The sequence below is a fragment of the Lissotriton helveticus genome, chromosome 4_1 (genome assembly GCF_964261635.1).
Source record: "Lissotriton helveticus chromosome 4_1, aLisHel1.1, whole genome shotgun sequence".
Taxonomy (NCBI): domain Eukaryota; kingdom Metazoa; phylum Chordata; class Amphibia; order Caudata; family Salamandridae; genus Lissotriton; species Lissotriton helveticus.
This window is the reverse complement of record NC_136063.1, coordinates 531,019,987-531,045,816: the sequence shown is the minus strand read 5'-3', so window position 1 is coordinate 531,045,816 and position 25,830 is coordinate 531,019,987.

Sequence of the window (25,830 nt, the reverse complement as noted above, 5' to 3'; positions counted from 1 at the left end):
GATACAGTTTTTCTGAACTCATTCAAAGTGCATGTATTTCTCCATAATGTCCAGTCCTATGGTTAGAAGTTATGTCTCTGAACTACACTTATCCTCAAGGCCAAATTGTGTAGGAGCCATTAGAACTTCTTGAAATTCCACAGAGCACATCCCGAGATTATTTCCCTAAAATTTTGGTTTTAAAAACACCAGGTAAGAGTTTTTAAGGTCATACGGCAATTTTTTTTTGAAAATTAAAACAGAATCATTGCAGAATGACCAGCCATTTCTAGACTTTAAATAAGCTGTGTAATGTCCTGATGTTATTGAAGGGCCGTCATGATATATAATTGCTGCAGTTACAAAAGTCCTTCCTGATATTGACAACTGCGAATCTACAAAATTTTTAATTAAAGTTGTCAATTTTGTTCCATCAGGCCTACATCGTTGGAACATTAAAATGACATACTGGCCATATGTTCGTATAAATAATGTGGACATCATTTCAGATTTACATTGGCTACACTCCATGTTGTGATCAGCTGCTTTTACTAGCTTATTAAAGGAGACTGATTTACTGTCTGGCAAAGTTAAATATATAAATCTTTCTGAGTCTACACTAGTAGTACTTGATACCATACAGTTCTCGCAGTCATGCTGCCATTGATAAGAAAGCCCAAACAGCTGATCTACATCTACACCTTCAGCATGTAATACATCAAGCATATACATTAAAAACTCCTGACAATCTTGCTGAATATTTTGAGAGAATTGTGTTTGGCCTGAACATCTGTCCAACAGATTTCGAATTTCAGACACACTTTCTATGTTTCTTCTATCAGTGGTACATTTCTCTAACACAGAATTTAACAAACTGCAAAATCTTTGATCAGAATTGACCACAATCTCTTCTTTTACATTTTTTAGAGAAAATAAAACATTAACCACTACATTAGCATAGCAGTTGACACCAGAACTGTTTTCAAACTGAAAACCAACAACATCTTCAACAGAATCCTTTTTGTTTCTGCTTGTAATTTTAGGTTCATTGACTTTTTGTCTTTTTGCTACAACCTCCCCAGTATTGTTCTCATTTCTTCGTTTCCGGCCTACCACACGTTTCTCAAACAAAGGATACTGAGGCAAATGTGGCGCATACTCTCTTCTTAACCTATTGTATTCCTTAACACAATCTAGATCCGCACAAATGTTTGTGACATCACACTCAATCAAGTACAATCCCGATAAAGTTCTAACTCGTGACAATGCCACATATGCCATACCCTCCTTGAACACAGAACTGCCAATATTCACCAATGCACTGTCTACACTTAAACCTTGCGATTTATGAATTGTCACCGCATATGCCAAGCAAACAGGAAACTGCTTACGGCGAACATATAAGTCTTTTACAAGCAAAAATCTAGCAGAACAACGAGCAATTAGCTGTACTTCCTCAATGCCATCAAATTTAATTTTTAAAAATTCAATTCCATCTCTATTTCTGTATTTCACAAAATCAACAACATTACCCATTGATCCATTTACCAGACCTCTTTCAACATGTAAATTCCTTCTTAAAATTATACGGCAGTTCAAGCACACATTCAGAGTCTTTTCAAAACCTGCAGTTTTAGATATACTCTTCTCTAATGAATCCAATTTTGTTTTCAGATTCTCAGACAAAATAATTGTTGATCCCATATGCTCTACTCTATCAATAGCTTCCAGTTTCACAATCTCTTGCTTTTCTAAATGCAACATTTTGTTGTTAAATTTGGCACATTCTGCAAGAGTTGGCATCAAACATATTCCAGATTTCTTCTCAGTAATTTTCTGAAAAATATTCTCAGGCACAACATCTTGTTCTGGATATAAATTTGACAGTAATCGTGCATGTAAAGCTTCTTTCCCATGCTCGGTCACTTTTCCAATTCTAACATCTTGTAGAATAGTCTTGTAAACTTCATCCTTCGCCTGACGCATATTTTCATGCAGTTCAGCATAATTGAAGTTTAACCATATATTGACGTTGCCAATGCTGCCTAGGCACTTCCTGGTATCTTCATGCGTGAGCATTTTGAACACAGGTTGCCCTTTCACTGGTGTCAGCCGCAGAAGATCTCCGAAAACAATGATGTGTTTGCCACCAAATAACACATCATACTCTGTTTTGAGAACTTCTTGCATCCTCAAATGCACAAAGGCAAGCATGACATTGGAAACCATGCTTACTTCGTCAATGATAAGAAGTTTCATTTTCCTCAAGATTCTTGAAACTTCAAAACAAGCATCTCCAGATAGCTTGTGATATTGTAATTTGTTGTCATGCTCCACTGGCAGCATCAGTAAACGATGTAAAGTAATCCCTTTAATGTCATGTGCTGCCAGTCCAGTTGGAGCGGTGACAACACAAGACAGCGATGACTCTGTCCTTTCCTGCAAATAGCATGAAATTGCTTTAATGAGGAAACTTTTTCCAGTTCCCGCTTCTCCACTCACGTACAGTCGGACAGGCTTCAACGACGTACATGAGCACTCTTTCTTGTCATGACTTAATCCATGATCAATTTGCATGGTAACTTCATCATATATTTTCCTCTGCTCAACGTTGAGTTGTCTTTCCAACTCTTCTAAGTTAACCGCATCCTCCTGAGCATGTGCCATGGCTCTTTCCACTTCATTCATAGCAGTGGCAGCTTCATTTTCAATAACAGGTCCTCCTAGTGGATCCTGACTCAATGAAGCAGAACTCTGACTGTCCTGAGAACTGTCTCTGGCAATCTCGGCTGCAATCGTTGCTTTCTGCTCAATTTCCGCATTCAACATTTCTACATATTTGGGAAAAGCAGGACATTCTATGGTCTCCTTGGCGGCATTGAAAGAGTCTTCGTAACAGAGGAAATCTCCAAGCAGTTCCTCTTCTGCACGCCAAGGCTTGAAAAGTTGCAAAAGTGCTAAATAGAAAAACTCCTTTTTTTCAGGAGATTCACCACTCAATTTTCGATGGTTTACCAAGTGGCATTTTCTTTGCTTGACCAGACATCCCTCACTTCCTATTACAGCATACACTCCTTTCTCAGTATCTTCTTTGATGTTCCTCTTGAATATGTAATTTTGCAGAACCTCATACAGACAAACATTCTCGAGGTGACTGCTTCGATTTGGATAATATGTATCCAACATGTTTGTCTTCAAAATGTTGGTACTGTTTGGCTCCTTTTCCGCCAAATACTCAATTTCCCGCACAGGTTTGAGAACTCGATTACGCGTTGCTTCAAGACCAAGACTCGCCCAAACGATACTCCTGGACTTGGCATAGAGACTTGCTGAAGACAACCGGTCAGAACATTCGTACGCTCCGATTTCTCGATGCGACAACATCTTCAGACTGAAACTGTACAACTTCTTGCTGAGGCTCTTTTCATGGGAAATGTCCTCCCACATATCCTTCAATTCTGTCTTCTCTTTTTTGGTGATGTAAGACGTCACATACCGAGCCACAGCCATACAGTTATCAGCCACAAACTGTATATCCATGTTAGCATTCCACATGGACAAAATCACCGGGTTGTAGTCGTTGATGTACTTGGACTCTTCGTTCCTCTTCAAATTGTAAGTGTTTTTAGGTGATTTCTTCATGACATTGTGTCGCAGCGAAGACATCAAACTGTTTACTCTTCCTTTAGAAATCACCGGTCGTGGAAAGCCGAAACGACATTTAGTGTAGAACTTGTCTTTGTTTCGGAATTTACGACGGCAGTACTTTCCACATCGATGGCTTTGGAAACGCAGAACTTTTTCTCTTAGGTTTTTCTTCTCCTTTGCGTTTGGAACAGCACACGTAGAATACTGTTGGATGAAACTCATCACTGAGTCTTCTGGATCCGTTCCAAATTTAGGTGCATCCTTGATCCACAGCAACATATGTATATGAGGAGCACCTCTTGCTTGGTACTCTTTTCTCCAGAAGAAATCCAACACCTCTCCAAGAGGTGGATTCTTCTTATTCATGATGAAAGACATCATAGCTTCAAATCTATGATTGAAGTACCTACATACATTGACTGGATCCAAAGAGCACAGTTCTCCGGGTGTCTTGAATTCGATGTTATCTACGTTAGCATTTGCCTCTCGTAGAAATTCAAGTAAGTCTTCCCAGCCATACTCGGCACAGCTCAGAGTGAGGAACCATGTGGGAGTACCTAAGTTCCTCAGCATACATTTTAAATCACCATGACGACGGTACCAGTACTCATTAGTACCACGCTGACACGCCATGAGATTAATCAGGTGAGAATCCAAAATACTATCTTGGACATTGACTTTATCCATAAAGTCACTTGCCGAGATGTTTTGCATGTGTATACCACTTTTCAAGATGTGGTTCACTGCATATGACAGTCCAGACAGATCGCTTTCAAACAGGAGATGAAACAAATAAGGAATGCATTGTCGAAACCTAGCATCTCCTGCATACAATCGCAAAGTCCGGTATTCAGAAGCAGGAATTTGATGAGGTCGCTCATCATATCTTCCTCCCTGACCTGTTGGAAAAAGCTGTGGGAAACACCGAGCTTCCAAACTTTCCTCCCAAACACTAATGGGACTCCCTTTGGCTTGTTTCATTTGAAACAACTCAATAGCATTCCCCATGACTTCCTTGGAATGCAAAGGATGAACACTATAATGTTCATATATTTCTTCACTAGTAGAGGGTTCTACTTTCTCAATTTGACCAGCACACAAATCGCTATCCTCTTCCTCACTTACTTCCTCTTCTGCAACATATACATTCTTATAGTATTTATTATTTTTTTTCAAATACAATGTTGCCTTTTTAACTTTCCTAACATCTACTAAATCTTGCCATATTTTCTTATTCTTTGTCGGAACCCCATTAACTAAGATAACCAGAGGTTCCTCTTCCACTTTTTCTACTCCAGTTGTGTTAATGTTTTTCTTCAAATCTAGAGGCAAATAAACAACTCTTCCCTTTAATCCTCTCTGTAAATCTGATGGAGGCAATTTCCCTGTCTTTGGCTCCATTCTTACAATAGCCTGAAAGGGATGGATACTTTGAATCAAAATAGATTCATAAGTATTTAAATCCTTCAATTCAGAAGGAATCTCAACCAATTCCAGATTATTATGAACTGCTCTAGCAGGCATCTGGTTTTGATTTAATTTGCAAGAACAAGTACACACACGTTGATCCAATCCCAAATCAAAACAATTTTCTACCATCAAGTATGTTGCAAAATCCTTCCATTCACTATTATTTTCCCTTTCACTTTTTGCATATAAATCCACTAACTTAGTCTGATTCTTATAATAAGTGCGTCGACAACACACACAAGTGAAATTCGGCCTCTCACTTGATTTCACCTCAAACGTCGCAATTTCCCTCTGGAAATTATCTGTACTGGAAACCTGTACACTATCTTCCACAAGACCCTCTTCTTCTTGCTCAATTTCAACATTCTCCTCTTTACTTCCAAAGTAACAAAACTCAATTTCTTCACATATATTCTTCACATCTATTTCAGAACCATGCAAAAGAGCAGCGCATAATTGTTTAAGCATAATTGCTGGACTCTTAGCATAATACAACATTCTAACTAATTTCCTCACTTTGTTATGATGCACTGCTAGCATCCTGAAATGATGAAAAACACTCTGGCATACTCTCCTGGAAAGACAAGCCAGTGAATGTCCATGCAAACCTGTCACTTCTCTTACTCTGCAAGGATCTAATTCTTGCAACAACATCATTTTCTGCTTCAAACTTTTCTTATTAAATGACCGTACAAAATCACAAAGCAAATTGATGGAATCCTGTCGCACACTGCAAATACTACTACACTTCCAGGTGTACACAGGACCCTTAGCACGTCTTCCTAAAACCTCATTACCTAACACCTCTTCTGCCTCTGTTGTCACAAGTTTTTCTTTTTCAACTGGACAACCATCTTTCACTTCATAAGCATGACCACTGGTGTCAACTGCATGCACCAAATCATTATCCTGGAAATAACTCTCCTCATTAAAAAATGCCTCACAGCTTGAACTATGCATCCATTCTCCAGAAAAAACTTCACAAAAATTACTACGATTAACTATTCTCTTCCATCTACTATTTCTTTTGAAATCAAAAATTGCCTTGTTTAGCTTCCTAATTCTATTGATTATCAAAATAAATAACTTACGTTTAATTTCAAATGCCTGATCAATAACTTTCTCAACTTTTTTTTTTGTCTTATAAAAAACTAGTTTATGTTGACCTTTCTTAATATTTTTTAACAAATTGCCAATTATCCTGTTCCGGAACATTCGTTTACGAATCTCCCTAAACTGTTGTTTCCTTCTACTATCATGCACAGAGTTATCTCTTGCTCTAGCAGTAACATTTTTCATTGGCCTTTCTTTTCCATTTGATTTCCTTCTCGTTTTATGGACTGAAACATTTTCTGTAGTAATATTTTTTTTATTACACATATTTCTTATAAAGTGTTTTGTGCTCTTACCCGGTGCTTTCTTCGTGACTTGACAAATCTTTTTGTTAGAGGACTGCTGCGTATTTTTTTTCACCTGCTGTCTTTGACGTTTTGCAGCCTTTCTCTGTCTTTCTATTGTAGGCATGGTGAAATCTTGAAATGATCTGCAGTTGATTCTGTGGAAAAATATAATAAATAATGTTATTAACCATTATTACCAAACAGTAAATCAGTAACAGTGATAAAAAACTTAACACACTACTTGACATTTTAATTAGAAGATTTTTTAGTCGTTGGCAAATTTACAATACAGAAATACCAGAAAAGAAATGACATTTATATTTATGTTACCTATGCTATTTTATATGTGAATCTGATCTAATTTTATGAGCATATTTTAATATTTTATTGAAGACACTACACATAACCTGCTTTTGAAGGTGTCTTTATTTTTAAATTAAACGGTTTACCTTTTTACTTTTTATTAATTATAAATTCTAAAAATAAATGTTTATATTTCCAAAGGCTCAAGCAGGTCAGCTTCCCATCCTATATCATATAATTCGGACAAATCTGCATCCTCATCACGCTCTTCTTCATCCTCAGGATTTAAATCATCCAATGGATCAACATCCACTGATGTTTCAATTACAAGTTCAATGATGAGGTCAAAATCAACTGATTGCAGATTGTCGCTCATGTTGAGGTTGTCTTTATCTTTAAAGAAAGATAACAACAATAAGATGTTGCAGAGTAAGAGACAAATCTCACAGATTATAATAGTAAAATTGTTTAACAAGAGTAACATTTTGCAGCTATTATTTAGCCATGTCCAGCGATGCTGAGCAGGTGAAGCCTATGTCTAATTTTTCACTGAACAGGACTCATCTGTTCTTAACCTTGGATAAGCCTCACCGACTCTGTGTCCCCTGCACATACTTAAATGTAAAGGGGCAGATTTATGTTAAATGGCACATCCCCAGGCATGCACCAGTTAACGTGCACCACTGCTCTGCCACCCATGGTGTGCCGCATTTACAATCAGATAGGAGAAACCTGTGTCAAAACCCTGCGCCTGCTTGAAGCAGGCATAGGTCTTGACGCAACATTGTGGAGATGGTGCACCCCTGAGCCTTGCTGGAGCTGCATCGCACTTGCGATACAACTCCAGCAATGCGCCACCTTAACGGCACAGATGCGTCAAGCATCTGTGCCGTTTTTGCCCCATGCTGCGCCGCATTGTAAATGCAGCACACCATGGGTGGCGGAACAGCGGCGCAAGATGACTGGCACATCCCTGGTGATGCACCAGTCATCATAAATCTATCCCTAAGCTTCTTATCTTGTTAGAGATGAACTGCCATTTGTATCATCAAAATATTTTGCATTTCCTAAATAGCGAATTTTAAGGAATAAATAGCGATTCTTTACCATTCCTAATTTGCGATGAGCAAATTGCTAATTGCAAGTTACCCATTCATTTCCATGGGCTAGGAGGCTCATAGGAATGAAGGTTTAATTTGCGATTAGCAATTTGCTCATCACAAATTAGGAATTTTTCCAAGGGTGCAGGGGTGTCTCAAGAACACCCTGCTGCACCCCTGAAAAAGAAATTTGGGGGCATATGGCACACATACATGCCCTAAGGGCATGTGTTGGCGTCATATGGGACCTTTTGTTTTTTTTAAAAAAAGCTTTTTGAAAAGAATTCACAAATTACCCCCAATTTACCACAATAGTTTCCAAATCCTTAATGTCATTTTTTACATATTTTTTGTTTGATACATTGCATTTAAGTAGTCACAAAATTTGCAAATCCTTCAGTGCAATTGCAAAATAAGGAATAGCAAATTTTGCTACTCCTTATTTTGCATCAAACTTGTTTGATACATACCATTTGTCTAATTAACATTCGCAAAGGCCAAAATTCGTAGAATTTTGATCTTTGCGAATGCTAATTAGCTTGATACATATGGCCCCAAGTGAGGCCTGTCTTACGACATGGTGCATCTTTTGCATCACTGCTGCATCGGTTTCATGTGGTACGTTTTTTTTACACCATGACATATCTGCCTAAATGCATCAATTTGTAATGTTGTCGCCTCATAGCAAATCTTTTGCACCACCGCTGCATCATAAAAGTGACGCACAGTGGCACAAAAGAGGCATACACCTATCATAAATCTGTCCCTAGCATTTTAAATGATTAATCCAGGATGACGATAAAGTGTGGCCTATCCAGAGGTTTGTTTAAGGTGAGGCCTACTCAGGATTGCAGATTAAAGTTACGCTTGATGAAGAATACAGAGGAGATAATACATGTAAAGGCTTACCAATGAAGTCAGTAATGTGCACTTTATTGCGCCAGTCATCATAAATGTATCCCTAAGCTTCTTATCTTGTTACAGATGAACCACCATATGTACCATCAAACTATTTTGCATTTCCTAAATAGCAAATTTTAAGGAATAAATAGCAATTCTTTACTATTCCTAATTTGCAATGAGCAAATTGCTAATTGCAAATTACCCATTCATTTCCATGGGCTAGGAGGCTCATAGGAATGAAGGTTGCAATTTGCGATTAGCAATTAGCTCATCACAAAATAGGAATTTTTTCAAGCGTGCAGGGATATCTCAAGAACACCCTGCTGCACCCCTGAAAAAGAAATTTGGGGGCATATGGCACACCTACATGCCCTAAGGGCATGTATGGGCGTCATATGGGACCTTTTGTTTTTTGGAAAAAAATGCTTTTTGAAAAGAATTCGCAAATTACCACAAACTAGAAGTTGGTGGTAGTTTCCAAATCCTTAATATCATTTTTTACATATTTTTAGTTTGATACATTGCATTTAAGGAATCGCACATTTTGAATTAAGGACATTTTAAGTCATTTCCACATGTGCAGTGTTTTCAAATTATGATTTGAAAATCGTTTTTGGGGAAAAGTAATGGTTTGCAAATTTATGACAAGGACATAATGGTGTATGCTTCTCTATAAGGCATTTCAGTGTCTCTGATGTCATTTTTCCCATATTACATTATAAGACCTTTCCCCATGGAGCACATTCCTTGTAAATATGCTCCCACCTGTGCATGGCGAATTTAGATTTTGACTGTTTGAGTCACATAGCCATGTTAAAAGTGACCCAAAACAATTACAAACGTTTTAAAAAAACACATTCATGTGTCTTAAGAACATTTTAAGTCATTTCCCCATGGACAATGTTTTCTAAGTGGCGCAAAAGAGGCATACACCTATCATAAATCTGTCCCTAGCATTTTAAATGATTAAATCAAGATAACAATAAGATGTGGCCTATCCAGAGGTTTGTTTAAAGTGAGCCCTACTCAGGATTGCAGATTAAAGTTACGCTTGATGAAGAATACAGAGGAGATAATACATGTAAAGCTCTACCAATGAAGTAAGTGATTTCTACTTCATTGCGCCAGTCATCATAAATGTATGCCTAAGCTTCTTATCTTGTTAGACATCAACCGCCATATGTATCATATAACTATATTGCATTTCCAAAAAAGCGAATTTTAAGGAATAAATAGCGATTCTTTACCATTCCAAATTTGCGATGAGAAAATTGCTAATTGCAAATTACCCATTCATTTCCATGGGCTAGGAGGCTCATATAAATGAAGGTGCAATTTGCGATTAACAATGTGCTCATCACAAATTAGGAATTTTTCCAAAGCTGCAGGGGTGTCTCAATAACACCCTGCTGCACCCCTGAAAAAGAAATTTGGGGGCATATGGCACACATAAATTTTAACAACATTCCTTTACCTCAAAAACGATTTTCAAATCATAATTTCAAAACACTACACATGGGAAAATGACTTAAAATGTCCTTAAGACACATAAAAGCGTTTTTTGATTGCCTTTCCTGCATGGTTGGGTCACTTTTAACATGGCTATGTAACACAAACATTCAAAATCTAAATTTTCCATGCACATGTGGGAGCATATTTACAAGCAATTTGCGCCACAGAGAAAGGTCTTACACTAAAATGAGAAAAATAACATCAGGGACAGTCAATTGCCTTATAAAGAAGCATACACCATTATGTCCTTGTCATGAATTTAAAAACAATTCCTTTACCCCAAAAACGATTTTCAAATCATAATTTCAAAACACTGCACATGGGAAAATGACTTAAAATGTCATTAAGACACATGAAAGCGTTTTTTGATTGCCTTTCCAGCATGGTTGGGTCACTTTTAACATGGCTATGTAACACAAACATTTAAAATTTAAATTTACCATGCACAGGTGGGAGCATATTTACAAGCAATTTGCGCCACAGAGAAAAGTCTTACATTAAAATGGGAAAAATAACATCAGGGACAGTCAATTGCCTTATAAAGAAGCATACACCATTATGTCCTTGTCATAAATTTAAAAACAATTCCTTTACCTCAAAAACGATTTTCAATTCATAATTTCAAAACACTGCACATGGGAAAATTACTTAAAATGTCCTTAAGACACATAAAAGCGTTTTTTGATTGCCTTTCCTGCATGGTTGGGTCACTTTTAACATGGCTATGTAACACAAACATTCAAAATCTAAATTTTCCATGCACAGGTGGGAGCATATTTACAAGCAATTTGCGCCACATAATTCATAATTTTCTCCTTAAAGCACACTATTCTCTATCTAAATTAAAGAAATATTTTCTCACCTTAGCAAATACTTTGAGTTTGAAAACAGTCTCAGAAACACACCAATTTGTCTTCAGCAGAGCAAAAGGTATGCACTCCAGAGTCTGCAGCTATCAAAAGCACAGAAATGCTGTAATTCTTCACACATATTTCTCATGTCACCCAATCAAAACTCTTCCCTCACTTTTTTTCAAATGAAAACCCTTCCCCCCTCTGCCCTTTCTGTCTTTTCTGCATGGCAACCACCTCTTGGAAGACTTCTGGTGTTTGCAAGTTCACACAACTTTGTTGCAATTGAACTCTGAACTCTCAGTGCACCTGCATATCCAGTGCATTCTTTCATTTAATGATTTTTTATTGACCTTTCAAAATACATCTTTCAAAGAACACATCCGTGCACCCTAACTTTCTGTTTTCAGCAATCAAAATCCACCAATCACTGTTACTGCTTCATGAACACAGAAACTCCACAGTTTTTTTCATTTTAAACTCTCATTTTTTCAACTGCCATTTCATTGCCACACTTCATCTGACTGCAGGAGAACCTTCTCTCACCATGTTTTCTGTCTGGATTGTTGGACATAGTTATATTCACTGGGCTCAAAGGTACGTTGAAAACAGGAAATTACCTAACCTCAATTTACAAGATGTGGAAATTAAGTGGTTTGGCCACAGAGGATTAAAATGTCACCAATTGATACCATTGGTGAAAACCTTTATGCATTTGCCCAAACCTGACCTGTTAATTGTGCACTGTGGAGGTAATGACTTGGGCACTTTGACTGGTGTAGGTCTGGAAATGCTTTTAAAGGACACCTTTGAGCAATTAATGGCACTTTTTCCTCAGACTGCCTTGGTATATTCAAATATATGCCAAAGACAGAAATGGAGGTGGTCAAACCAATTTTGTCCACAAATTGAGAAGTCGAGGAAGCATGTAAACAAATCTGTTTCAGCTTACATGAGAGACCATGGAATGGGCTCCCTGTACAACAATAACTTGCGTTACTACATGCAAGATATCTACAGAGGAGATGGAGTTCACTTCTCAGATGAGGGCAACAGAGTTTTCACTCTGAATTTAAGAATGTGCATTGGTACCTACTTATAAGTACCTAAATGTACCATAAACCCAAAAGCTCTTCTCAGAGCTACCCTACATCTGATCACTCACAATTATTATTTTACTCTAACATTTTTCACTAATTTCCAACAAAATACTCTCCCTGGGGCGCTACCCGGTACGCGAACCAGGAGCTAACCTCGCGAAATTTTTTTAAAAAATGGTTTTTTTCCGCACATATAAGCCTCCTCAGCCACCCTCACAAAACCTAGGGTGTCAAGATAAGTCTACCGTGCCCCCTTCTACCCATTCTGAACATTATTTGCCCTCCATCTTGTATCTTAATTCGACCGAAACACAAAATGGTGGACTCCCGTTACGCTTAAGGTTCGCGAACCGGGGCGCTCAACGGTTCGCGTACCGGGTCGCTCCCTGGGAAGCGCACCATCAAAAAAGGTGGGAAAGTAGTTCACAGAAAAGCCACTGGAGACAATTTCACCAAATATAGATTAGCTCATACTACATACCAATCCCTACCATTTTCACAAATTTGATTGGAATTCCATTTAGTCATTTAGCCTGTAGACCTCTCTAAATACCCTGAGGTAAATTACTTCACAAAACACATCTGAAGTGTTGGAATTGACAACCAATGAAAATGTTACTTTCATTTTCTATTTTTTTTACCTGACATTTCATTGGTTATATACCTGAATATATATAAAGGAAGAGAAGAAAACACAGCCATTTTGACTACTACTTCTTGCTGTACATTTCAATAGTATTTTCACTAATTCCTTCAACTTCTTTCTAAAGGTAAGTTTTTATTTTTAAAACTGAAGTATATTGTGCACTATAAGTTAATATGGAAAACTTTTTCTGATAGATATATACTATCCCTCTGTAGTAGTTATAGATTTAGAGAGACTTCTCTGTTATAGTTATGGATGGAGTTAGGCTTCTCTTGTATAATTATGAATTTACTTACGTTAAATCACATACACATTTTTATATTCCTACTTCCACTCTGATACTATACACTGCCCAAAGATAAATTCACTGATAAAAAATGCCTATCTAAAATTATTCCCAACATTGCCCTATCTCTACTAATATATATTTTTTTAATTCAAATTTCAGGCAAAATGGAAGGCGAAAACCAAGTTTCTTTTGAAATGGACCTGCAAGAGAGCAGCCAAGAATTGATTGATACAATTGATCAAATTGACATTGAATTTTTCGATGAAACTTGGGACAATGAACTACTGCAATGTGTACAAGCAGTAGATAACCTCCTTGCAAATGAGGACATTTTACACCCTCAGAGACTACAATGTATATTCCATGATAATTATGAAATTTCTGACAACGAAATGTTAGAAAGTTTAATAAATTATGAAACACAATCACATTAAAAAAAATGCTTAAAAAATAAAGAAAATAAAAAATAATCAACAAAAACAACAATCAATTAACATACAGCATTTGAAAAGTCTATCATTCATTTTTCATTGCAGTACGCTGCCCAGAACGCTTCCCGGTTCGCGGACCGGGCGCTCCCCACGCAAAAAAAAAATAAAAATGTTTTTTGTTTTTTTTGCCCCGCGGGGCCCTTTTAAAACCTCCACATTAAACCTAGGGGGTCAGGGAGGATCTAGTATGCCCCCTTATGGTCATTTTCGCCTTTGTTTTGGCCTCCTCTTGTCTCTCAATCCTACCGAGAGACAAGATGGCGGCCGCTCCGGACTGTTTAGAATGTTGACAGACACCGGAGAGCCAATCAGCTTAGCTACGCGAAGTTCCGGTACGCTTAAGGTCCGCGGACCGGAGCGCTGCCCGGAGCGCGCTTACAGATATATATCTTTTTTTAAACGTTAATTTCTCAAAATCCACTGGAGCACATATATTGAGAGCTAGAAAAGGCACATCGGGCTACCAGTCCCTACAATTTTGCCAAGTTTCATGGAAATCCATTCAGCCGTTCGGGCTAAAAGTGAGGCCAACCGCCCTATGGAAAACTCAATGTTAAAAACACGTTTTGGGACCCCCCTTTTTTCTCGGCCCCCCCTTGACGAAACCCCCCCAAATTTCCAAGGGCTGCTCAGAAACAAAATGTTCCATTTTCCAGAAAATTTCAGCCAATTCTGTCCACAAACGCCAAAGTTATTAGACATAGAATTTTCAAAAATCCCATAGGGAAAAAATCCTAACTATATATACCTACTGGCGACCGCCAGTAGGTAATATATATATATATATATGTATAAACCAAGTTCCTCTCCAGGAGAAAGATTGAGTCGCTCACCTTCCGTGTTTTTAAAAGCATTTATTTGAGCTTGCAGATGTAGCATTTCCTAATGCATTTCGGTCATACACTGACCTTTAACAAAGGAGAAGTACGCCACAGCAATTTGAGGTAAAACAGCTGCCCCAACACATTTGTTACTAATGAGGGTTTCTGGTGGTGGCCTCGCAAGGCTGGCTCTCCCTCAAGGTGTGCTGGTATTTGTAGTCTACTGTTACCTTTGCAAAGTTGTTAATGCCGTGATTGTCATGCTGCAAGTGAAGTGTCACAAAATCCCCGCATGCCGCTTTTCATGCTGCTGGGGACCGTTCCAAAGTTCAGTCCTTGGAGGCTGCTCGACTGCCCTTGAAGCTTTCGCAGACATCTAAGTTGGTCCAGGTTCGGGCAGTATTCGGCGCTCTTGATGGGGGAGCGTAACTCGAGGCAGGACCAAGCCTCATAACATAAACCATATATATATATATATATATATACTATATAAATATATAACAATATCTGTGTATGTTTTACACACAGATATTGTTATATATTTATATATATATATATATATATATCTATATATATATATATATATATATATATATATATATATATATATATATATATATATATATATATATATATATATATATAGATAGATATATATATATATATATATATATATATATGGTTTATGTTATGAGGCTTGGTCCCGCACTATTCTATTGGAAGAGGAAGAAATTACCTTCCTCCAATCAGAGACCAAGCATTTTTTGGAGATAAATTTAGGTTCAGCCGATATTTCGACTGTGTGGGATGCTTTAAAAGCTGTTTGGAGGGGCTGTATTACGAGCCGAGCCTCCTATACAAGGAAAACAGTACAAAGAAAGTATTGAGAATCTGGAGGCAGAAATGAAACACATTGAGGACAACTCAGGTGGCCATATTAGTTCAGGGGAGGAGCAAAACAGATTAACCACACTAAAATCTGAATTGGATAGCCTTTTACAGGCTAGGGTCGCTAGAAGGTGGGGAGCGAGCAAAAACTGTCAATATGAGTTTGGGGAGGTAGCTGGAAAGATTCTTGCCTGGAAAACTAAAGCCGACAAAGCACGGAACTATATTAGGAAGATCAGGGTAGATGGGGAATCAGTCCCCCGCTTTTGAAAGTTGGACATAGGTTGCGCCTTTCAGGACTTTTTTCAGGCCATATACAACGAGGACATCTGTGATGATCAGGCGGTGAGATATGCCTGGCTCAATAATATTTCTGTGCCAAGGCTTTCCTCTGAACAAAGTATGGCTCTGGTCACAGAGATTACTGCAGAGGAAATCAAGAAGGCAATGGGTCAAGTGAAGCGTGGGAAGGCGGCTGGCCCCGATGGTTTACCGGGAGAATTATATCGGGAACTTAGTGAGGAGATTACCTCAGTTCTAGCTACTCTCTTTAATAGTATTCTCTTGGAAGGAGTGGCCCCCCCCAAAGTCTTGGAATGATGCCACTGTAGTCTTAATACCAAAGCCAGGAAAAGATCTAAAGGAATGTGGCTCATATCGCCCAATATCGCTTCTTAATAGCGATTACAAAATCTTCACTGGTATTATGGCTAGTAGGCTGGGGGGGGGGGGGGGGGGGGGTTAACTCGATAATCCATGAGGACCAAAGAGGTTTCATTAAAGGCAGAAATTTAGCAGACCTCACACATGACCTAGTCGGGGCTATCGATATCGCCTCCACTTTTTCTCTCCCGTTGGCCGTTTTTACCCTGGACGCAACTAAGGCCTTTGATAGGGTGAATTGGGCCTATCTGGTCGCGGTCATGAAAAAATGTAATCTACCTGATAGCTTCTGTCGCATGATAGCTCTTTTATATAAAGCTCCAACTGCTAGGCTATCTGTTAACAACTCTTTGACAGAGCCTTTTAGTATCCCAAGGGGAACGAGGCAGGGCTGCCCGCTTTCCCCTCTTCTCTTTAACCTTTAATTTGAGCCATTTGCTCAGACTCTTAGAGAGGAGGTTGATATTTTACCTTTTAGTTTTGGAGGGTGGGAAAAGCGGGTAGCACTATATGCTGACGACATTCTTATAATGACATAGAACCTGGATACTGCTTTTCCAATGGTAATTAAGCGGGCAGAGGAGTTTGGCAAGTTTTCCAGTTATGAAATTAATGCAAACAAAACGGAAATCATGGCTTGGAATATCAATAATACTCATCTTGATGTTGTTTCTTCCATTCGATATCTGGGAATAATAATTAGCCAAGACGTCAGCAATATTGCCGCCCAGAACTTAGAACGAGTAAATAAGGAATGCCAAAAAAAACTAAAGGCATGGGCTCACCTCCCCCTCTCCATTTTGGGGAGGACAAACTTAATTAAGATGTCTATCCTGCCAAAATACACTTTTCTGTTTAATTCCATCCCCCTGGCTTTTGATACTATTCAAATAGATAACTGTCAACGTGAGCTAAATTCCTTTGTTTGGAAATATGGGGCTACTAGACTGGCCTGGAAGAAGCTGAGGAGAAGGAGGGAAAAAGGGGGTTTAACACTACCAGACCTGCAGTACTACGCATGGGCGTTCCAGCTATCTTTTTCTAGAATGCTCTTAAATACACCTTCAGTCTCTTCTAGGGGTGAGATGTTCCGAGCCATGTTAGAGGGAGCCAATCTTCCACCGGACGGCTTCCTCTTTAAGTTTGGAGATCAGAAATGTTTTAAAAAAGTAAAATTAAAAATTCTCCAATCATTGGCCAGAAGCTGGGCTAAGTTAAGAAAGCGCATAGGGCTTAGCTACTTTTCTAATCTAGCACCTATGTGGGACTCGCCAGGCACTCCACCATGCCTTAAAGACAGACTGGCTAGTCCGATAAAGGAGGCTGAAATGTTGCATTGGGCAGATTTGCTGGCAAGTTGCTCAATGCTATCATGGGAGGATTTGCGAGAGAAAGTAGGGCCAAATCTCTCGAGATTCAAACGTATGCAGCTGACTAGCTGGGCTCAGGCGCTGAGTAGGAAGGGGGTCCTTTTGGGCATCTCTAGCAATTTGGAAAATCAATTAATGACAAGATCAAGGGGTGGAAAGGAGGTCTCCTGTTGGTACTGGGCAATCCTGGAAGAGATAGACGGAGACATCAATCTAGCCGAGGAGCTATGGGGAGGAGAGGTGGGTGCCAACTGTGAACAGATGTGGCTGGATTCTTTTAGCTTACTGTATAAGACTGTCAAGCCAGCATGGTTGAGGCGAAACCACCTTTTCACGTTACATCGTGCATACTTTTCACCCCAAAAGCTGGCAAAGTTTTGTCCCGGGAAAAAATGCAATAAATGTGACTTATTAGAAGCATCAGATGTGCACATGTTTAAGGATTGTCCTGCTATCAGCCAGTTCTGGGAGGAAGTGAAGGATGCCCTGAACTCTATACTTAACACCACACTGAGTATTACTCTCCCTGTAATCATCTTTGGGATTGACGAAAAAATTTCCGGGCAGGCCAGATCTTTCCTCTTTTTTGCAATCCTTTTGGCAAGGAGACAGATTTGCAGGTTTGGGGTGGATACTAAACCCCCTACATACTCAGGATGGTTGACGTCCCTTTATGAAGTCTCAAAGATCGACCTGACTAGATCTGGGAGCAGGAAAAAGCTTGCATTTTGGGACCTCCTGGTACAATGGAGCTAGGATTTCCGTTTTTTTTTTTCTTCCCCGGGTCCTATGATTATGCCTGCTCTCTGCTCCAAAGACCTCAATGCAATGGCTCTCCTCGGTGAAATTGAGGCTCAACGGGTCGTTATATATCCTGTTGGATAGCAGGTCGCCCGCTTTGTGCTGGTTTCCCTTCTCTGCCAGAAAGTTATCTGTGTCTCGGTCTGGTTGCCAATCTTTCAATCTTCGGCCATGGACAAATAGACACATAGCGGTGGTCGGTGGTTTCTTGCACGTGGGCAATGGCAAATGAGGACAAAAAAAACAAACAATATCCGTGTATGTTTTGTAATAATATTAGTGTGAAACAATATTTATTTTCAGTATTGTTGTACTAACCATTATAAGTATAGGAAAACAATATTTTGTCGATATTATTGTACGCGATATTTTTGACACAATATATCTGTATCACAATATTGTTGTGATCGTTTTATGTCGGCGATCCGAAAGGGGGAATACAGGCACTTTATCACTGATTGGGAAAGGTAAAAAGCACAGTTCGGTAGTCAGCAAAAATAGGGTTCAGCAATAGGCCCAAAAATTCGTTGTGGTCCTGCAGATAAGGCAACTTTCTGATCAGGCAGCAGTGTGTGAATTCCCAGAAAATGACTTGTTTGTGTTCATTTATATACTCACATTGCAAACCAAGCCTTGTTAGACCCACTACCCAACACTTTAGTCAGAGCTCCTCTTGCTTAATTGTTTGCGTTTGTGTGCACAATTATGGGAGGAGTAAAGAGATTAACTCCCTTGAGGTATACATTTGCGAATATCTAGCATGCGTGAATCCTGTCACTTTAAATCGTACATAAGTTTATGAACACAAACTCTTCTGTTAATTGGGCCATCTGAGTGCCTAGGTTTCCACCACAGAGCAGTTGTTCATTTTATACAGGCTGATTGGAAGCTGCTGATGTTAATTCCAGCCATTTTTAAGACTGTGCTTGTGAATCAGTCATGCACAAGAGAAAGGTTCCCTGGTGTACAGCAAGAGTTGGCCCCACTGTCTTCACGTAGTTAAATTAGAAATATAAGACGAGTTTTCTGCCACATAATGACAAATATTGGCCCTTGTGGGAACGGGCATACCCAGGTGTGCAGCCCTGATCACTGCAAGCAGGCACAGCACTACAGGCTGTCCTGTCGTGAAAGACTTCCACCGGTGCTCCCCCGAGAACTGGAATTACCTTTAATAAGGCAGAATGTATATTATTTTACTGGCTGGAAAAGGCAAGCTGGTAGTCATCTGAGCTGTTCGAAGTGCACGTAATTGGTAATTATTGTGGGCTGTATTTTAAAAGGTGTTTACCATTGTCGCCCGATGGGAGGCGCCCATTTAAAAATGGAGTCTCGCAAGTTAGGTTTCGAGAAAAAAAGGGAAACCCACGGTATTTGATAAAAGATAATTTATGCTTTAGGTAAACCATTCAAGTAAAAGGAAATGATACATAATTCACCAAGCATGCCATCAATGTATGTGGTTGAAACGTGTAATACACATTATACTTGTCTTAAAGTTCTATACATACGGGCTAGCTTATCTGGACCGCAACTGTCTGGGGCGCATCACATTGTTTGCACATTAGAATTAGACTATCCAGGCGAAGCAACGAACACATCGGCTGTTTTTGGAATGGAACAAAATTTTCTACGTTGCTGGAAGGAGGGTCACGTGGCATATAATTTAACGGAGATTATATTAAATATTTAAGATACACTATTTTTTTTTTACATTATTTCATTTTCCTACAGTGCGGCCTTATAGTACCATGTGTGTGCTTTGACACCTAGGTGTGAGGTATTTACTGTGGCAGATTCGTGTGCATGCGAGTCGGAATGCTCGCTGCACGGCGTTTTGAAAGTGTGATAGCACCCCAGGAACCAGTTAGGGACCTCATTAAAAGACCGGCTGAGCTTACATTTACATCTGTCTGTCTTTGGTCCGGGTTTGCATGCACAGAATTTGCCTGTGCTTGTACCTAGACGTGTAAATAATGTGTTAAATGCATAGAATTGAACATTTCTATGTGTGGACAGTGAATACTAAATACCTTCAAAGGATGCACAGTATTAAATTGCCCTAATGTTCGCCGATTTGCATGGCCCTTGGGTTCACTAATGAAAAAACACCAGCAGGGGGTTCTGGTTAGGCACTGTATATGCTGCACGGGCAGCCAGGGCATATACAATGTGCCTACTGTTGGCACGTGCCTGGAATTTAAGTATACGCACAAAGAGGAGTAACCACAAATTGTGAGAGGAAAAGGTACAAAGGACTGCATGGCGTATGCGCCTCTGCTTCAACAACAAATGGCTGAACCTAGCTGGGAAGACAAGGTATTGGGTCTTTAGGACCCAGAGACTCCCAAGCTGGGCCAGACCCCTTCCCAAACCCAAGAGTCAACGACAGAGGACAGAGGACAGCTGCTTTGGGAAGAGGGCCATGTTTATCACATAAGAAACACAAACATGATAACTTAACATTCATGTAATTTCTTAACAGTATGCTGTATGCATCTAATAAAAAAGTAAGGAAAACACATTTTACAGTTATATGTAGATTGGGCAGCAAACTTTTACAATCGGACAGCAAATTAATTGAAGTCATACAATCATAATGGAGCTTCCATTCTTTACCAACCAACACTGAGATCCAGTCAACCTTCATCCCGAGGAGAACTACACAGGTGTACTCCACCTGCGTCCCTGAGGGGCAGTCTCCCCTGATCCATTTCCACAACCCCAGGGGCCCGCCCCTCCCACACTAGGCTGTCTGCAGGGCTCACAGAGAATGACCAGCACTGGAGCTCCATGCCCTACACTGACTAACCCTGCGTCCATGCCCCAAGTCGATGTGTACATTCTTCTTCAGGATTCGGCTTACTGTCTCACCCCTCAGTGGTGCCCTAGGAAGTGCATTGGAGGACTCCTCTCTCTGTTGCAAATTTATCTTGGGCTTCAATTCTCCGCCATTATGGCCCATAAAACAAAACGTTTGGGACATGTGAGTGAATGTGACGCACAAATCGCTCCCGCCGTCAAATTGCCTTTGATGCGAAAGGATGAGGCCAGGGCTGGTGCGCACTACTAGGCCCATCAACGGTGGGAATGGAAGTGATACGTAAACTGTGTGCCGCCCCCTGAGTGTCCCCCCATCCAATAGGTGGAGGCAGCCCCCCGCTGACCTGGAAGGAGTCACGCGCCCCCCTCTCCTTCATGCCAGAGATTCGCAGGGTGAACGGAGAGGGCCCAGGACTCGGGCGCCTAATGCCACATCCCCGTGAGGCTTGGGGCTACGTCCATATGACCTGTAGCTCCCCAAATTGGGCCGGGCCCACATCCCATCCCCACAAATCATTGACATACAGCTGCTTTGGGAAGATGGCCACATGTATTGCATAAGAAGCACTCACATGACATCTTAACATTCATATAATTTCTTTACATTATATACAAATTCTCATCCACTAAAAAATGATGAAAACACATTTCAGAGTCATATGTACATAGGTTAGCAAACTTTTACAAATGGACAGCTAAATTCATTGAAGTCCTACAATCATAATGGAGCCTCCAATGTTTACCTAGCCAACACTATGGTCCAGTCAGCCTTCATCCAAATGAGAACCACACAGGTGTACTCCACCTGCATCCTTGAGGGGTGGCACCCAACCCCCTGATCCTTGTCCACAACCCCAAGGGCCTGCCCCTCTGTCACCAAGCTGTCTGTGACGCTCACAGACTGTGACCAGCAGCTGGAGCCCCATGTCCTACACTGACTTACTATGCGCCCATACCTCAAGTCGCTGTGTACATTTTTCTTTGGGATTCAGCTTTCTGCCTCACCCCTCAGTACTGCCCTAGGAAGTGCATTAGAGGTTTCCCGTTGCTGTTGTAAAGCGATCATGGGGTTAACTTTTCCACCACGAGGGTAAAAAGGGCCAACCTGTCCATCGCTTTCCCAACTAAAAAACAATATCTGATTAAAAGCCCAGATAACATAGCTAAACAAGTTATTATCCAAGTCAGACAAGTGAAACCCATCTCTGTGAAACATTTGTTCCTCCCTGAGCAACCTCTGCGGTATGCTCCAAAGCTGTCCCCGCTCCGGGCACAGCTTGGCCACTTCTGCGTTGAGGCATCTGACTGATACGATCAGAGTTGTTGATCTAATGTCTGGACCCCACTCGTGACGCGGGTTCATGTGTGACCAAGCTATGACCACCCCGGGAAAGGTCTTACCCAACTCACCTAAAGGAACCCCACTGACTGCCCTACGACCAAGCTTAACCATGTAATTTCGCCGAAGTGTATAATGATTAAGTCTGGGAACTGCAGTCTCACGCGACCCCTTGTCTCTTCTAACATCTGATGAAGCTGAGCAATCCAGAGGGCCATAACTCCACACCATTTGAACAAGACGTCATCAAAATTCGCAGGTCTCGGTTTACAATGCTACTACGAACGGTAAGCAGCCTGCTGCACAAAGGAGTGGCCCATCACCCATACAACTGTGGATGGCATTCTACTAAAAGAAAGAAATCAGAGTGGGAAAATCGGCATGACACCACTGATAAAGAGCAAATACAGGTAATCAGAGCAACTCAGGTCGTATGTAGAGCATTAAACACAATGACGACCACCGGCCAATCTGCTTAACTTCATTAGAGGACAAACCTGCTCCTTAGCAAAAGCTGCTGCTCCAATTCTGAATGAGTAAGATAAATAACCTGACACTTCTCATACTGCTGAGAGTGCTGCGTAACACTGCTGAAAATTGATACCCCGACAGACACTCTCCATTAGCATGGACATACAGATTGGGAGATTGTAGATTAGGCTGGACAGAAATATATGCTCTCATAAGTGCAACTGGGCAAATAGCGGATCTCTGGACTGCCTTTCGCTCTACCGTGGCTCCCTTTCCTGCTGGATCAGTCTTGGACCTCCTGAGCTGAAGTGTAAGTCTGTCTAGATGTAATTGGGTGTCCACCAATTTCAGACCACGCAATAAATCAGTTTTTGACGCCTGACTAACTCACCCACTCTAAAGGCCCCATAAAGAGCCACATAGAATGCAGCCGAAAACAAGGCTACCTCATAAGAGGAACTGCAGAGTCCATGGAGATTGGCCAGCATAGTTGCCAAGGCCTGCACATCCAGCAGTCTTCAACCATCCTTAACCGCGTCCTCAAGCCTGGCCCATCCTGCTAAGGGCTTCCTCAAAAAGAAGCAACCACCAACGCCACGTATGCTCCTTAACATTGCAGAGAAGCCTTTGGCTGCCAAATGGGGTCTCATATAAGAAATATGTCTGCCCTGCGACCTCAATTTTTTCCAAGACAACGTGTACGGCTGTGGGCGAAAAAAGATCTGGCACGCCCTGTCCCTGAAAGAAGGCCCTGTAGTTCTTAAAATATTTGCGGTACACCTTCATGTGTGCCCACTTAATAAAGCTGTCACTAAATGCGATACGTGGTACAAAAGGGGGTGGTGATGGACGGAGCATCTGAACCAATCAAACACTCACACCCAGTCAACAGATCTGGGTTTAATCCATCACCGTTCTTTAGCCCACTCTGCCACCCCAGTTCAGATATGGCCATATGCAAATCAGTCTGACCCTGTGCCTCATGGGAACTGTCCAGCCCGAACTGCCAAGCCATGCCTTCCCTGGACCGGAAACAAGCTACCGAGGACTGGTTTGTGGCATTTCAGCCTTCTTCAGCCTGGCTTGCTTGAATCCAGTGGCAAAGTGAGCAAGGGACTCACGTCTGAGCATACCCTGCCAACTTATGGCGAACAAAGTGGTACAAAAGGGGGTGGTGATGGACGGAGTATCTGGACTAAATGCGATAAGGCAGGCTCCAGTCCTCCACAGAGATACCAGGAATTCCATCATTCACTCTGCTGCTAGTTGGTTAAACTCCCGGAATTCCTGCAACTTTGAATGAGATAAAGCACCAGCTGCCTGATTATGAACTCCCAGGACATGCTTGGCCTTAAAGACAACATTCAGCTTCAAGCAAAGTAAAACAAGATGCTTCAGGAGCCTCAAGATTTGCATACAGGAAGAGCCCTGCCTGTTAATAGCCTGAACAACTGACATATTGTCTGACCAAAAAACATTGTCCTGTTCTGAAAAACATCAGATCAAATGGTGGCTGGAACGACAATGGGGGGCAATTTAAGAAATGCTACATTCCTAGTCAACCCGCTCTCATGCCATCCCGTCAGCCAGTCCGTCCTGCAGATGATCGTCGGCTGAGGCGCCAATGCTTCTCCCCCTTGCCAAGTCAGGACGTTAGGATGTCAGATTCAGCACTCGATGGCGGCTGTTGGCACCCAGTTGCTGGTTGTTGGCGGTAATTAGGTCACACAGGCAGCGGAACGTCAGGAAACGGTTAGAGTCACGCTGGTGGCGGGTGGCAGGCAGGTGTGTGGATCCCCTGTGGATTTTGGACTGGAGGCAACTCAATGCTGCTTTGTGGCATAGGGTGCTGCGTGGGAGTTGTGCCCCCTTGATTTGAGAATTTTGAAGAACAAGCTACATGGATGGGCATAACCTTCTTCTTCTTTCTGCACTCCTGATGATTAGTGGTGCCCAGGCTGCTGAGAAGAAGGATTTCCTCCTTGCAATGGCCTCCAGGTTTATCGCCGGTGGGTAAGGGCACGTGCTCTGCTTGCTAGCTTTGCAGGGTTGGTGGTGCTACCCAGTAGAGAGTCACTAGGTAGGGTCACAGCAGTATCACTTCTTTATTTGTTTAGTTTGGGAGGTCTTCAGTGCACTGCAATATTGTGGATAAAGAGGGGAGAGTTGCAAGATCCTAGCCATTCTAAGGTCTCTGGCACTACAACTACAACCCACTTTGATGCATCTGCTCTGACCAAATGAGTTAAAAAATGAGTGGGCCAACCTACAGCACAAGCAAACCATACTGCCTTGGCCCGTAAAAACAACACTCTCCCTAACAATATTGAAGAGCACGAAGAAGGCACAAGCATCAATGAGGGCCAGCATTACCATGAGAGCAGCATTCAGAATGCCAGTAGATCAGAAATTGAGTCAATCCCATCCAGTCAGACCTTGGTGCAAAACTCAGTGGAGATTAATCTGGAACTGGTGGTTACTCTTCCAAAAGCTAGAGAAATCATGGAATATCCTCTCTTTATGAAGGCCAAACCGGGTTTGGGGCCTGGCCCGTGCTCTGGTGCTGATCTGTCTGAGATGCCACAGCCCCCGTAACCATCCTCCGGAGGGGGCAATTTGGTGATATTTCAAACACTGGTGTCTCCAACTAAGTCAGCAACAGCCCTGTGTTCATCAGATACCGAGCAGTATGACTTAGGTTGTGGAAAGATGCAAAAGGACCCAGGGTTACATTTCTCAAGTAATGAGACACTTCAGGGAGATCTCCCACCCACTATGCAATGGGATGCTACGACTATGTTAAATCTCATCATGGAGGAAATGAGGGGCCTGAAAGCCTCACAAACCAACAAAATTGCAGTTTTACATGTATGACTCGCTAAGATCGAGGAGACTGTTGCCCAGATCCCTGAGAGGTTATAAGAAGCAGAAGTAAGGATCTCTCAGCTACAGCATCAGGTAT